The following is a 10365-nucleotide window of genomic DNA, read 5'->3' as shown; positions in this document are numbered from 1 at the left end:
ACGAGGCTTTGCGAGACCGCGTGGTTCTCGGGCTCAGGGACCCCATCCTCCAGAGCCGGCTGATGGCAAGGGCGGACATCTCCATCACCGAGGCCATCGCTGAAGCAACGGCGGCCGAAGCCACCAAGCAGAACATGGCAGACCGACCCAAAACCGGAGAGACGGCGCCAACCCCAGAAGGATGTCCGGAAGCCAGCCAAAAGACCACCACCACACACCATGGGGACCTCGACTCCCTCTCCAACACCGAGGATGAGGAGGAGGAGATCCACCGACTGCAGGTGGAACGAGACCAGCGGGAGCGGCGAGGCCGTAAGTCAGGGTTCCAGTGCGCCGGGTGTGGAGGCGACCATCCCCGCTCAGAGTGCCGATTCCTCGACGTCATCTGTCGGCACTGCGACAAACGGGGGCACATCGCCAAGGTGTGCTGCAATATGAGGAACCACAGCCCCCAGCGACGAGACGGCAGCCCCCGGCGACGAGATGGCAGCCCCCGGTGACGAGACGGCACCCCCGCAGGACCAGAGACTGACACACCAAGAGCCGGTGGAGCCGGGACGGGCAGAACAAGCGGTTCAGCGAGGCCCGGCACAAAAAAGAGACCCATCAGACGGTCATCATCGGGCACTCAACTACCCTCGATGCCCGAAAAGAGCACGTGGAGGTAGGCATCGAAGACCAGCCATGCAAGATGGAGGTAGATTCCAGGTCCTACCTCTCCATGGTCTCATGGCATACAATCAAGCGCATGGTGCCTACCATCCACAGGCGCGAACTAGAACATCAGAAGCTGACCCTGAAAGATTATCAGGGAAACCTCATTCCCGTGGTCGGGATTGGACATTTTAAAATAACATTCAAGGGGCGTACAGAGGTGCTTCCGCTCACCATCGTGAACAAAGACTGCCCAAGCCTGCTGGGACTGCAATGGTTTGCGCCATTGGGGATCGAGATGACGGGCATCCATCACATCACCGAGGCGGACTGGGAAGAAACGCTCATGAGGGATTTCCAGGAGGTCTTCAACGGTGACCTAGGCAAGTACCGGGGGTCCCCAATATCCTTCAGCCTAAACCCGAACATTGCCCCAATCCGCCTTAAGCCATGGTGGGTGCCATTCTCACTCAAGCCCAAAATCAATGAGCAATTGGACAAGCTCATCGCACAAGGGGTCTTAGAGCCGATAGACCATGCCCAGTGGGAAACCCCTATAGTCACCCCGATAAAGCCGGATGGGTCAGTGAGAATCTGTGGTGACTACAAGGCCACCCTCAACCATGCCCTGCAGCAAAGTGCCTACCCCGTCCCAGTGGTACAGCACCTTTTGCACTCACTGGGTGGAGGCAAAGTCTTCGCGAAACTCGACCTGGCACAGGCGTACCAGCAGCTACCAGTCGATGCCGAGACAGCAGAGGCGCAAACCATCGTAACCTACCGGGGGGCATTTTTATGCAAAAGACTCCAATTCGGAGTCAGCGTGGCACCAGGGGTATTCCAGAGCCTGATGGAGAGACTGTTACAAGGGATAAAAGGGGTGGTGCCCTACTTCGACGATGTGCTAGTGTCGGTTACAAATAAAACCCAATTAGAGAGCCGCCTACGGGAGGTCTTACAGAAATTCAAAGACACTGGGCTAAAAGTGAAAAAAGAAAAATGCCAACTTTGCACAGAGAAAGTCGAGTTCCTGGGGTACCTTCTAGACAAAAACGGAATCCACCCCACAGAAAAAAAGGTTAAAACCATAAAAGAAGCCCCTAGACCGCGAAATAAAATGGAACTGCAGGCTTTTCTTGGACTCATTAATTTTTACAATGTTTTCCTGCCCCAGAAGGCGACTACAGCGAAACCCCTCCATAGGCTGCTGGACAAAACAGCCACCTGGACCTGGGGGAAGCGGGAAGAAAGTGCCTTCAAACAAATAAAAGACCTATTAACATCAGACACCGTCCTCATGCAATACAGCAAAACCCTACCGCTGACCGTGACCTGCGACGCCTCACCCTTTGGTGTCAGGGCAATCCTCAGACACACGCTGCCAGACGGGAAAGAAGCACCCATTGCCTTCTTCTTAAGAACGCTGTCCAAGCTGGAGAGAAACTACAGCCAGCTGGACAAGGACGCCCTAGCAGTAACCACCGGCGTGAAAAGTTCACTGGTCTCGCATCTCTTATTGGAACCAATCTACCCGATCTAACACCTAGAATCTCTAGATAGCCACAAGCAAACAGTCCAACTCCCCTTGAATACCTGCTGCAATGCCTCAAATGAGACGTCGTCTCCAATTGTTGAATTCCCCTATGTTGAAATATGTTGTTAAATATGAGTGTTAAAAACAAAATCCACATTTTAGTCCAAACCCCTAGAAAACCACAATACCGGCATTTGCAGTAGTCAAGAAAAGTAGCAGACTGGTCATGCCATGCTTGCATCAAACTCTGCAGACTTTATCTTGGGAGTCTTCATCACTCAAGTTTGAAGTAAGACATTTTTGTGTAAGAGGGAACTTTTGGGCCCCAGAAGAAAGCATCTCTCCATCACTGCTTCTTTGGGGCATCTCTTTCCTCCAGCATGAAAAGTCTGGGCTTCTGGCCCAGCTCCTAAAAAGAGAAAATTACAATAGCTGTTCACCTCCTTTCAGGAATCTATGGGTATTTGCTTCCAAGTTTACTGAATTTAACACCAAGAAAGTACATGAGTTGTACAAGATGACTAGCAAAAAGCAAGCCCGGGAACAGAAGGTAAGAACAGAGGGGTGTGTGTTTGTATGTGTTTGTGTGTTGTGTGTTGTGTGGTAGAATGGAAGGGATACAAATATAAATAAAGAGAAGGAAGGAAAGGGAACATTTTGTGCAAAAGAAAACCTCAGGAACGAGAGGAATTCTGGTTGAGACTTTTAGGTGGGACTGTGCTCTTTCCTCTTTCTTTCTTTCTTTCTTTCTTTCTTTCTTTCTTTCTTTCTTTCTTTCTTTCTTTCTTTCTTTCTTTCTTTCTTTCTTTCTTTCTTTCTTTCTTTCTCTCTTTCTTTCTTTCTTTCTTTCTTTCTTTCTTTCTTTCTTTCTTTCTTTCTTTCTTTCTTTCTTTCTTTCTTTCTTTCTTTCTTTCTTTCTTTCTTTCTTTCTTTCTTTCTTTCTTTCTTTCTTTTTTGCTCCTGGCTCTGTCATTGCTGTCTTAACAGCCAGGCGTTGGGTTGTAGAAGAGAGGAGCAGAAATCCTATCTTTAGGAGAGGGAAGACTGTACATGCTCAGGGGACACAGGTTGGGGATCAAAGCCGTGGAGTCTTCTGGACACTCCTTGATGGGATTGGAATTCTCGGTGAGTCTCCAGCTCCCTTTGCTGGACTTGCCCCCCCCTTTTTTTAAAACAAATTTTATTAATTTTAAAGACAAACAAACCATCATTAACCATTAATACATGAACCTCTTTCCATTATAAATTTTACAAGTCAAATAAAACATTATTTTATACAATATAATTCTATTTTAGACCATTTCCATATGAGCATACAAATATCTCTTATCCAATTTCTCTTTATTACTCTTTACTCTTATCCAATTTCACTATTATTATTTTTCTCTATATTTATCCAATTTATAATTATCATCTATTTCTCTCTGACTTGGTTACCATTATTCTCATTCTATATTCCTGCAAGGTTTTATTAATTCTCCCACATACATAAACACACAAAACACAAAAATATAAAAGATCTTTTAGGAAAGTAACTTGGCCCCAGAAACCTCTCTCTACATGGACTTCAATTATATTCATGCTCATCTTACATGCCATTACCTATTTTATTTACCATTCTATATCTTCTAAATTAGCTTCTCCACACATTTCACTCTTCTTAATTCTATGTTATTTAATTCATTTTAATTTAAGTCATTATATTTGTATCCTTTGTCCATTCTTTATTATCCATTTGTCTCATACCCTATAGTAAAAAGAAAAAAGAGTTTCTCCTGAAATCACTAATCAGAGTATGATGCCTTTCTATCATCCCCCTAAATTAACATTTAAAATAACACCTAATACCCAATCTGATTCTGCTTGGTACATTCTATCTACTAATTTTTAAAAAAGAAAAATAATAAATCCAAAATGATTAAATACATTACTAAACATTTCAATATTTTAATCTCTTATTAACTCTTAAACCATTCTAATTTTCTATTTCTAATACAAATGCTACAGTACCATCTTATGTACCTTGCAGAATCTTTTTTTAAAACAAATTATACATTACCCTTTGTCCCTAAAAAAAATTCCTCTTTTCCCATCTGGTTTCAAAGCTTTGTGGCTTTTCTCCACCTTTTCCCTTTCTTTCTTCTCCCACCAGGCCTTTCTACCCCCCCCCTTCTCCTAGCCTCTGCCTTGTTAGCTTCCCTTCTCTGTTGTGTTCCTTTTTTCTTTTGTTTTCTAGCATTATATTGATTTTTGCATCTTATTTTTCTCTTTCTTGGGTGTTTTTTTAAATCCTTCATTTTCCTTTCCTTCCTCTTTAAGTCCTTCATTTTCCTTCCTCTCTTTCTCCTCTCTTTCTTAATTAAATTTTGAGATTCATCAAAGATGGCTTCTTCTTCTTCTTCTTCTTCTTCTTCTTCTTCTTCTTCTTCTTCTTCTTCTTCTTCTTCTTCTTCTTCTTCTTCTTCTTCTTCTTCTTCTTCTTCTTCTTCTTCTTCTTCTTCTTCTTCTTCTTCTTCTTCTTCTTCTTCTTCTTCTTCTTCTTCTTCTTCTTCTTCTTCTGTTGCTGCCTCCATCTGTTGTGTTTGTTGATAAATAGCAAGCGCCATTTCTAAAAAGAGAAAAGCTTCCTTTACAGCGTCCTTGCCCTCTCTTTTTGTTTGTTCATATTCTTTTCTCAGTTCCTCAATGGAAAAAGCCATTATAAATCTTTTCTTTTCTTTTTTTTCCTCTTTCTTCTTACAACAACCAAGATGTTTCAAAAGTTAGAACAATCCCAAAATCCCAAAGTCACCACTCAGTCCAAGCCAAAACAAAGTTCTCACTTTCTCTTCCTGGGGTAATATCAATCAAAAAAATGACCAAATCTGTATCTTAAAGCCTTATTGCAATAAATTTCAGTCTTCAAATCCTTAAGGCATCTCCTCCAACAAGATCTTAATATATATATATATATATATATATATATATATATATATATATATCTATATATATATATATATATATATATATATATATATATATATATATATTGCCCTCTCCCTTCCCACTTATCACAGAAAGCAAGTTTTAACTTTCTATAAAAAGACAAGTTTCTCAATATCCATTTGTTAATTCCATAGGGAAGGAGAGTAAACTTTCCTTTCAGCACCTCAAAATTGCCGCTTATAGTTCTCTTCTGGAAAGTATCATTCAGAAAGCCATAATTTTCAGGATGTTAAATATGTCTTAAAGTCCTGGGTCAGCCAAGAAAAACTTTCACTTTAAAAAAAACTTTCTCCTCTTCCTCCTGCACATTCTTACCCAGCTGCCGGCTACTTTGTGGCGGCCATTACGGACCACCGCTGCACCGTCTTGAGAAAAGGGGGTTTAGCCGGCCGGGGAGGGGGTCTGCAACACCCCCAAACCCCTCTCCAGATCCCCCCTGTCTTCAGCCGCCCCTACAGGGCAGCCTTAGCCTCCAAACCCGTCTGAATTGGAGGCACCAAAACGGCTAGCGCCGCAGGTATCGCGCAGTATCGCGAATCCCTGCCGCTAGCGAAGCTGACAAACCGGAAGTCCGGACTTGGCCCTTTATTAACCAATCAGAATAGAGCTGGAAGGGTCCTTGGAGGTCTTCTAGTCCAACTCCCTGCTCAAGCAGGAGACCCTATAATGGAGGTGGGATTCTACCAGTTCGGACCGGTTCTATAGAACTGGTTGTTATGATTCTGCACAGTTCGGAGAGCCGGCAAATTGTGTCCCTGGCTGGCCCCACCCCTCTCCACCTCCCCTCCCAGTCAGTCCTTATTGCACCTGCCCGACATCACTGACTGCGTCCTTCCCCACCCAGTCACTCCTGAAGGAATCTTTTCAGGTTCTTTTTCCCTTCCCGATGATCAGCTGTGCCGGGATCCCCTCGCTGTCTTACTGCTTTGCCCAGGACGCTTCCCTGAGGCCCAGGAGGCAAAAGGGGTGTGGGATGTGTATGTATGCTGCGCACCCGCCCTGTGCTCCGTTTTGTGCCTTCTTGGGCCCCAGGGAAGACTTCTGGGAGCAAAAACGCCCCCCAGGAGGCTTCCCTGAGGTCCAGGAGGCCCAAAAACAAGGGGGGGTGCTGCAAAAAAGAAGCCACACCCACCCAGCCACACCCACATTTGAATCCCACCCTGCCCTATACCATGTCAGACAAGTGGCTGTCCAATCTCCCTTCATGGACTTACACCCTCTTCTTCTTCAAGTTGCCTGCTGAATGCAACTGTGGGGGTCCCTGGGGTGCCAAAAGGGGCTGGCCTAGCAAACGTTGATGATGAAGACATTTTGGGCCACAAATGAAGAGGTGGGCGGAAAAAAGCCTGAAAGCTTTCACTTTTCTTTCTGTTTGTTTGTTTTCATCCTTTCCTCTAGAAGAGGCCCTCCAATATTCTCCAGTCATCTCTCTCCTCCCCAGCTCTGGTTAATAAGACCCAAATCATTGTTACTGTTGGCCTTTTGAGTTTTCTGGCGATGTTTTCAGAAGAAGAAGGAAGAGGCAATGAGTGGCAAGAAACTCCTGGGCCCAGCCGAGATATTCCGAGATATTCCGATATCTCCTGTCTCCTCACCCTTCCCAGATGCATGGACATCCACAAGAGAACTACCCACAGCCAAATAGAAGGCATTGCAGCCACGCAGGTGAGTGGTTATCAGGCCCGGCCCAGATTGGACCTTCAGGAAAGAAAGACTCGTCTCCATTTGCAATCAAGTTGCATCTAGTAAAAGGTATGCTTTCACTAAAGCCAAGTGGTCACAGCGAAAGCAAAGCTACATCTGAGGATTACTGCATAAACTTGGTAATCTTCCCTTTTTCCTCCCTAGTCATCTACAATCATGTCCACTTATTTGCATGATCTGCCAATCATGCAGATAAGGAAGAAAAGTATTTATTTAAAAATATTTTAGGGAGGAAGCAGGGGAATCCCATCTCTTTGCTCACTCACGCCAGACCAACGCAACACTCTTGTATCATAACAAGCAAACATCTGCATCCAGTGGCTGCACCATTACGTCTCCTTGATGAATGGGTGTTGCCCACCATGAAACTGGGATGAAAAGGGCAGAGTTGGACCATGAAAATTAAGCAAATGAACTTGGATTGTTCTTGGTATAAACAAGTGATGGATTTTTCCAAGAAGTTCTAGCTTTGTGGTCTTTGGAGCCATCCAAGGAATAAGGCGGAAAGACAAGAGGCAGCTGATAGAAAGCAAAAGGGCCTAGAATGGCAAAATGACCACGTGTGAGATTTACTATGTGTTAAACTTACTGCACATTCCAAAAAGATAAAATAGGAGTGGACCGACGATCAGATTGAGGTCCATGCTTGAAGCATAGAAAAACAAGGCTTTGTGTATATCTGGATGTCCTTCAGTTGTTGTGATGGTCAGATAGGGCTCATAGTTTAGGAACAGACTGAGCTCACTTTCAAAGGTTCCCCTAAAACTTGCGTGTTCTCAATACACACAACAAACACACCCACACAATATGTCCCCTTCCCAAGAATGGGGACAGACCCACCATGGTGCACTCAAAATAGAAAGGGATCAGGATACGTTTTAGGATGGGAGACTTCTCCTGTGGCCCCTGGACCTAAACCCAAGACAATGTTTCAGAGATTCCTTAGCTCAGGTGTTGTACAAAGAAAAACAGGGGCAGTCGGGCCTAAAGAAGGTGCATCCTGTAAAATGGCGTTTCCAGAACCTTCCATCTCCGCCTTCATTCCTCAAATGAAACAATGGCATTGTTTATGGAGCCTACCCATCTTCTGGGAAACGCACAGCCTAATTTTTTGCACGAATTGCCGGTCAATTTGAGTGAGCTTCCTGACAATAATTGATTTAGAACTTGTTGGTTGTATCGGCCAAGATTCGGGAGGCTTTGAGTTCTAATCCTCCCTCAGGCAGGAAAACTTCCTGGGGGACTTTGAGCGGATCACCAGGAGACTTTTGAATTCCAGTCCCGCCTTAACTCTTATTGAATTTGGGGTGGGAAATTTGGAAACATTTTCTCAGATTAATGTGAGATACTAAAATTGGAGATTCCTAGAGTGTGAGATGGCCGAGTGTCCAATGTTGTGGGTAGTGATGGAGGAAAGTGAAATTGTGGGATAATCGCTGTGGTGGGGATCATTTTTTTTTTACTACTGGTTCTGTGGGCATGGCTTTGTGGGCGGGGCTTGGTGAGCGTGGCTTTGTGGGCGTGGCAGTGGAAAGTTACTTCAAAAGCCCATTCCTTCCTCTCCCAACTAACCTGCTTTGCAGCTCCGTTCTCCTGTGCAGGGCAACCAATCCAGACAATCAGCTGGGATTCAGTGGGAGGCAGAGAAGAGATGGGGGCGAGGCCAGACAGAGGCAATATTTGCCAGTTCTCTGAACAACTCAAAATTTCCACTACCAGTTCTCCAGAACTGGTCAAAACCTACTGAATTCCACCTCTGGATAAACCCTTCTTCCATGTGGCACAAAGCCACAAGTCTCGGCTTTCTTCTACTGCTTGTGCAAGAACCAGAGGGATTTGTGTGAATCTTAGACTGACCCTCTTCTAATCCACCAGAGCTTTTCTTATCTCCTTAAAATGGAATTTGCAAAGGGATCCTATTCGCAGTTAGGAGCCATTATGAGACATAAAAATTGATTCCCAATTGATCAGCAATCTCTGTGGTTGGAGAGCAGAGCAGCTTCCATGGGTGCCTCTTCCTAGAAACCTAGAAGTCCCCCCCCCACTTATTCAGCCCCTTCTTGGACCTGGATGAACATTATGCAGCATTGGAGGTTTGTGACCTGGTCAATGATGCGGCTGCCTTGAGACAGGATCCCTGCAACCTCCTCCTGGGAAGAGTCCCAAAGTCCCCTTTCTCTGGACATCTTCTCCAGCCCTTCACAGATAAGAAAAGCTTGGAGGAGGAGCAGAGAAATGCTTTAGGTACAAATTGTAGAGTGGAAAATTAAAGAGCCTGAAAACGGCTATTTTATTTCTCTGGTTGATGAAAGAAAAAAAATATACAGTGGAAATTTCTTTACACACTTCATTTTTTTTATTTACTTTTTTTTTTCTGTGAAGTACATACAATCCCAAACTGAAATCCCAGACAGCTGTTCTGCTGAATTCTTTCTGCAAAGGGGTTTTTATCAGGAAATCAAGAAAGACTCATATAAGAGGGATGAAGATTTCCCTCCTCAGCTGGGAGCCAGTCAAGCATGGCATTTCACATCATTCTGGCATTTTTAGGGAGAGGATCAGGCAACCAGGCTGGTGTTTGGTTCCCACAGCTTCCTCCTGACCTCTTTTCCTACACATTCTCTCACCACCCACCCACATGTTTAGCTGCTGTCAGTGGGAACAAGTGCATCAATTGTTTTTTATAAGATATCATGTTCAGTAGCTGTTGCCGAACAGCTGAATTCCTCTGAATTTTACAGTGGTCTCTTTAGCAATATTTATTGAAGGGGAGAATTCCAGTCGTTCAACAATTCCCCATTTTGAAACATATAGATATCATTTTCTTTGACTCCTGCATACTATCAAAATGGAAATCAAATAAAAGAAACATTAACAATTCTTCCACTATCATAATGATGTTATATCTCATGTTTTTACATTTGTTCTGGCTGTGAGATGCTCCTTTGTGTTCAGCTCTGGCCTCAGAAGGATAATGTAGCACTTGGGGATGAAGATGCAGCCCAGCAGACCAGCACTGGAGGCCAGGATGGAGAAGACCTGCACAGCCACCATGTGTTTCCCTTTGGTGCTCAGGTAGGTGGGCACAAAAGTCACCCAGACACTGCAGAAGACCAGCATGCTGAAGGTGATCAACTTTGGCTTCGTTGAAGGCCCCAGGCAGATTCTGGCCAGGAAAGCCACCGTGAAGCAGACCGCAGCCAGGAAGCCCATGTAGCTGAGGGTGACGTAGAACATGACAACGGCCCCTTGGTTGCATTGCAGGATGATCTCTCCGGGCTGGGAGTGGAGGTCAGAGTCAGGGAAGGGGGAGAAACTCCCAGCCAGATGAAGCAGATGATAACTTGGACACCAGAAGAAGACAGGATGATGGAGTTGGCCAAGCTCTTCCCCAACCATCTCTTTGCTCGGTTTCCTGGTTTTGTGGCCAGGAAAGCCAGCACCACCATGATGGTTTTGGCCAAGAGAGAAGAAACGGCAACTGAGAA

The 10365-nt window shown here is 44.9% G+C and overlaps 1 protein-coding gene and 1 long non-coding RNA gene across 3 annotated transcripts in view; one reads left to right on the top strand and one right to left on the bottom strand.

The window, feature by feature from the left end:
• LOC148128565 (vomeronasal type-2 receptor 26-like) overlaps positions 1-10365 on the bottom strand; it is a 90816-nt gene that overhangs the window by 67073 nt on the left and 13378 nt on the right. The gene's annotated exons all lie outside the window — the stretch shown is intronic.
• Positions 2309-7400, top strand: LOC148128567 (uncharacterized). The gene is made up of 3 exons (XR_015746274.1): positions 2309-2738; positions 6572-6925; positions 7022-7400. It is a non-coding gene; the product is annotated as an uncharacterized LOC148128567 (long non-coding RNA).

The sequence above is a fragment of the Notechis scutatus genome, unplaced genomic scaffold (assembly GCF_049901735.1).
Source record: "Notechis scutatus isolate UNSWTSFEM ecotype Mainland unplaced genomic scaffold, rNotScu1.2 NSCUSCF23, whole genome shotgun sequence".
Lineage (NCBI taxonomy): Eukaryota > Metazoa > Chordata > Lepidosauria > Squamata > Elapidae > Notechis > Notechis scutatus.
Note: the sequence above shows the minus strand (reverse complement) of the source record. Positions and strands in the feature narration are given on the sequence as shown.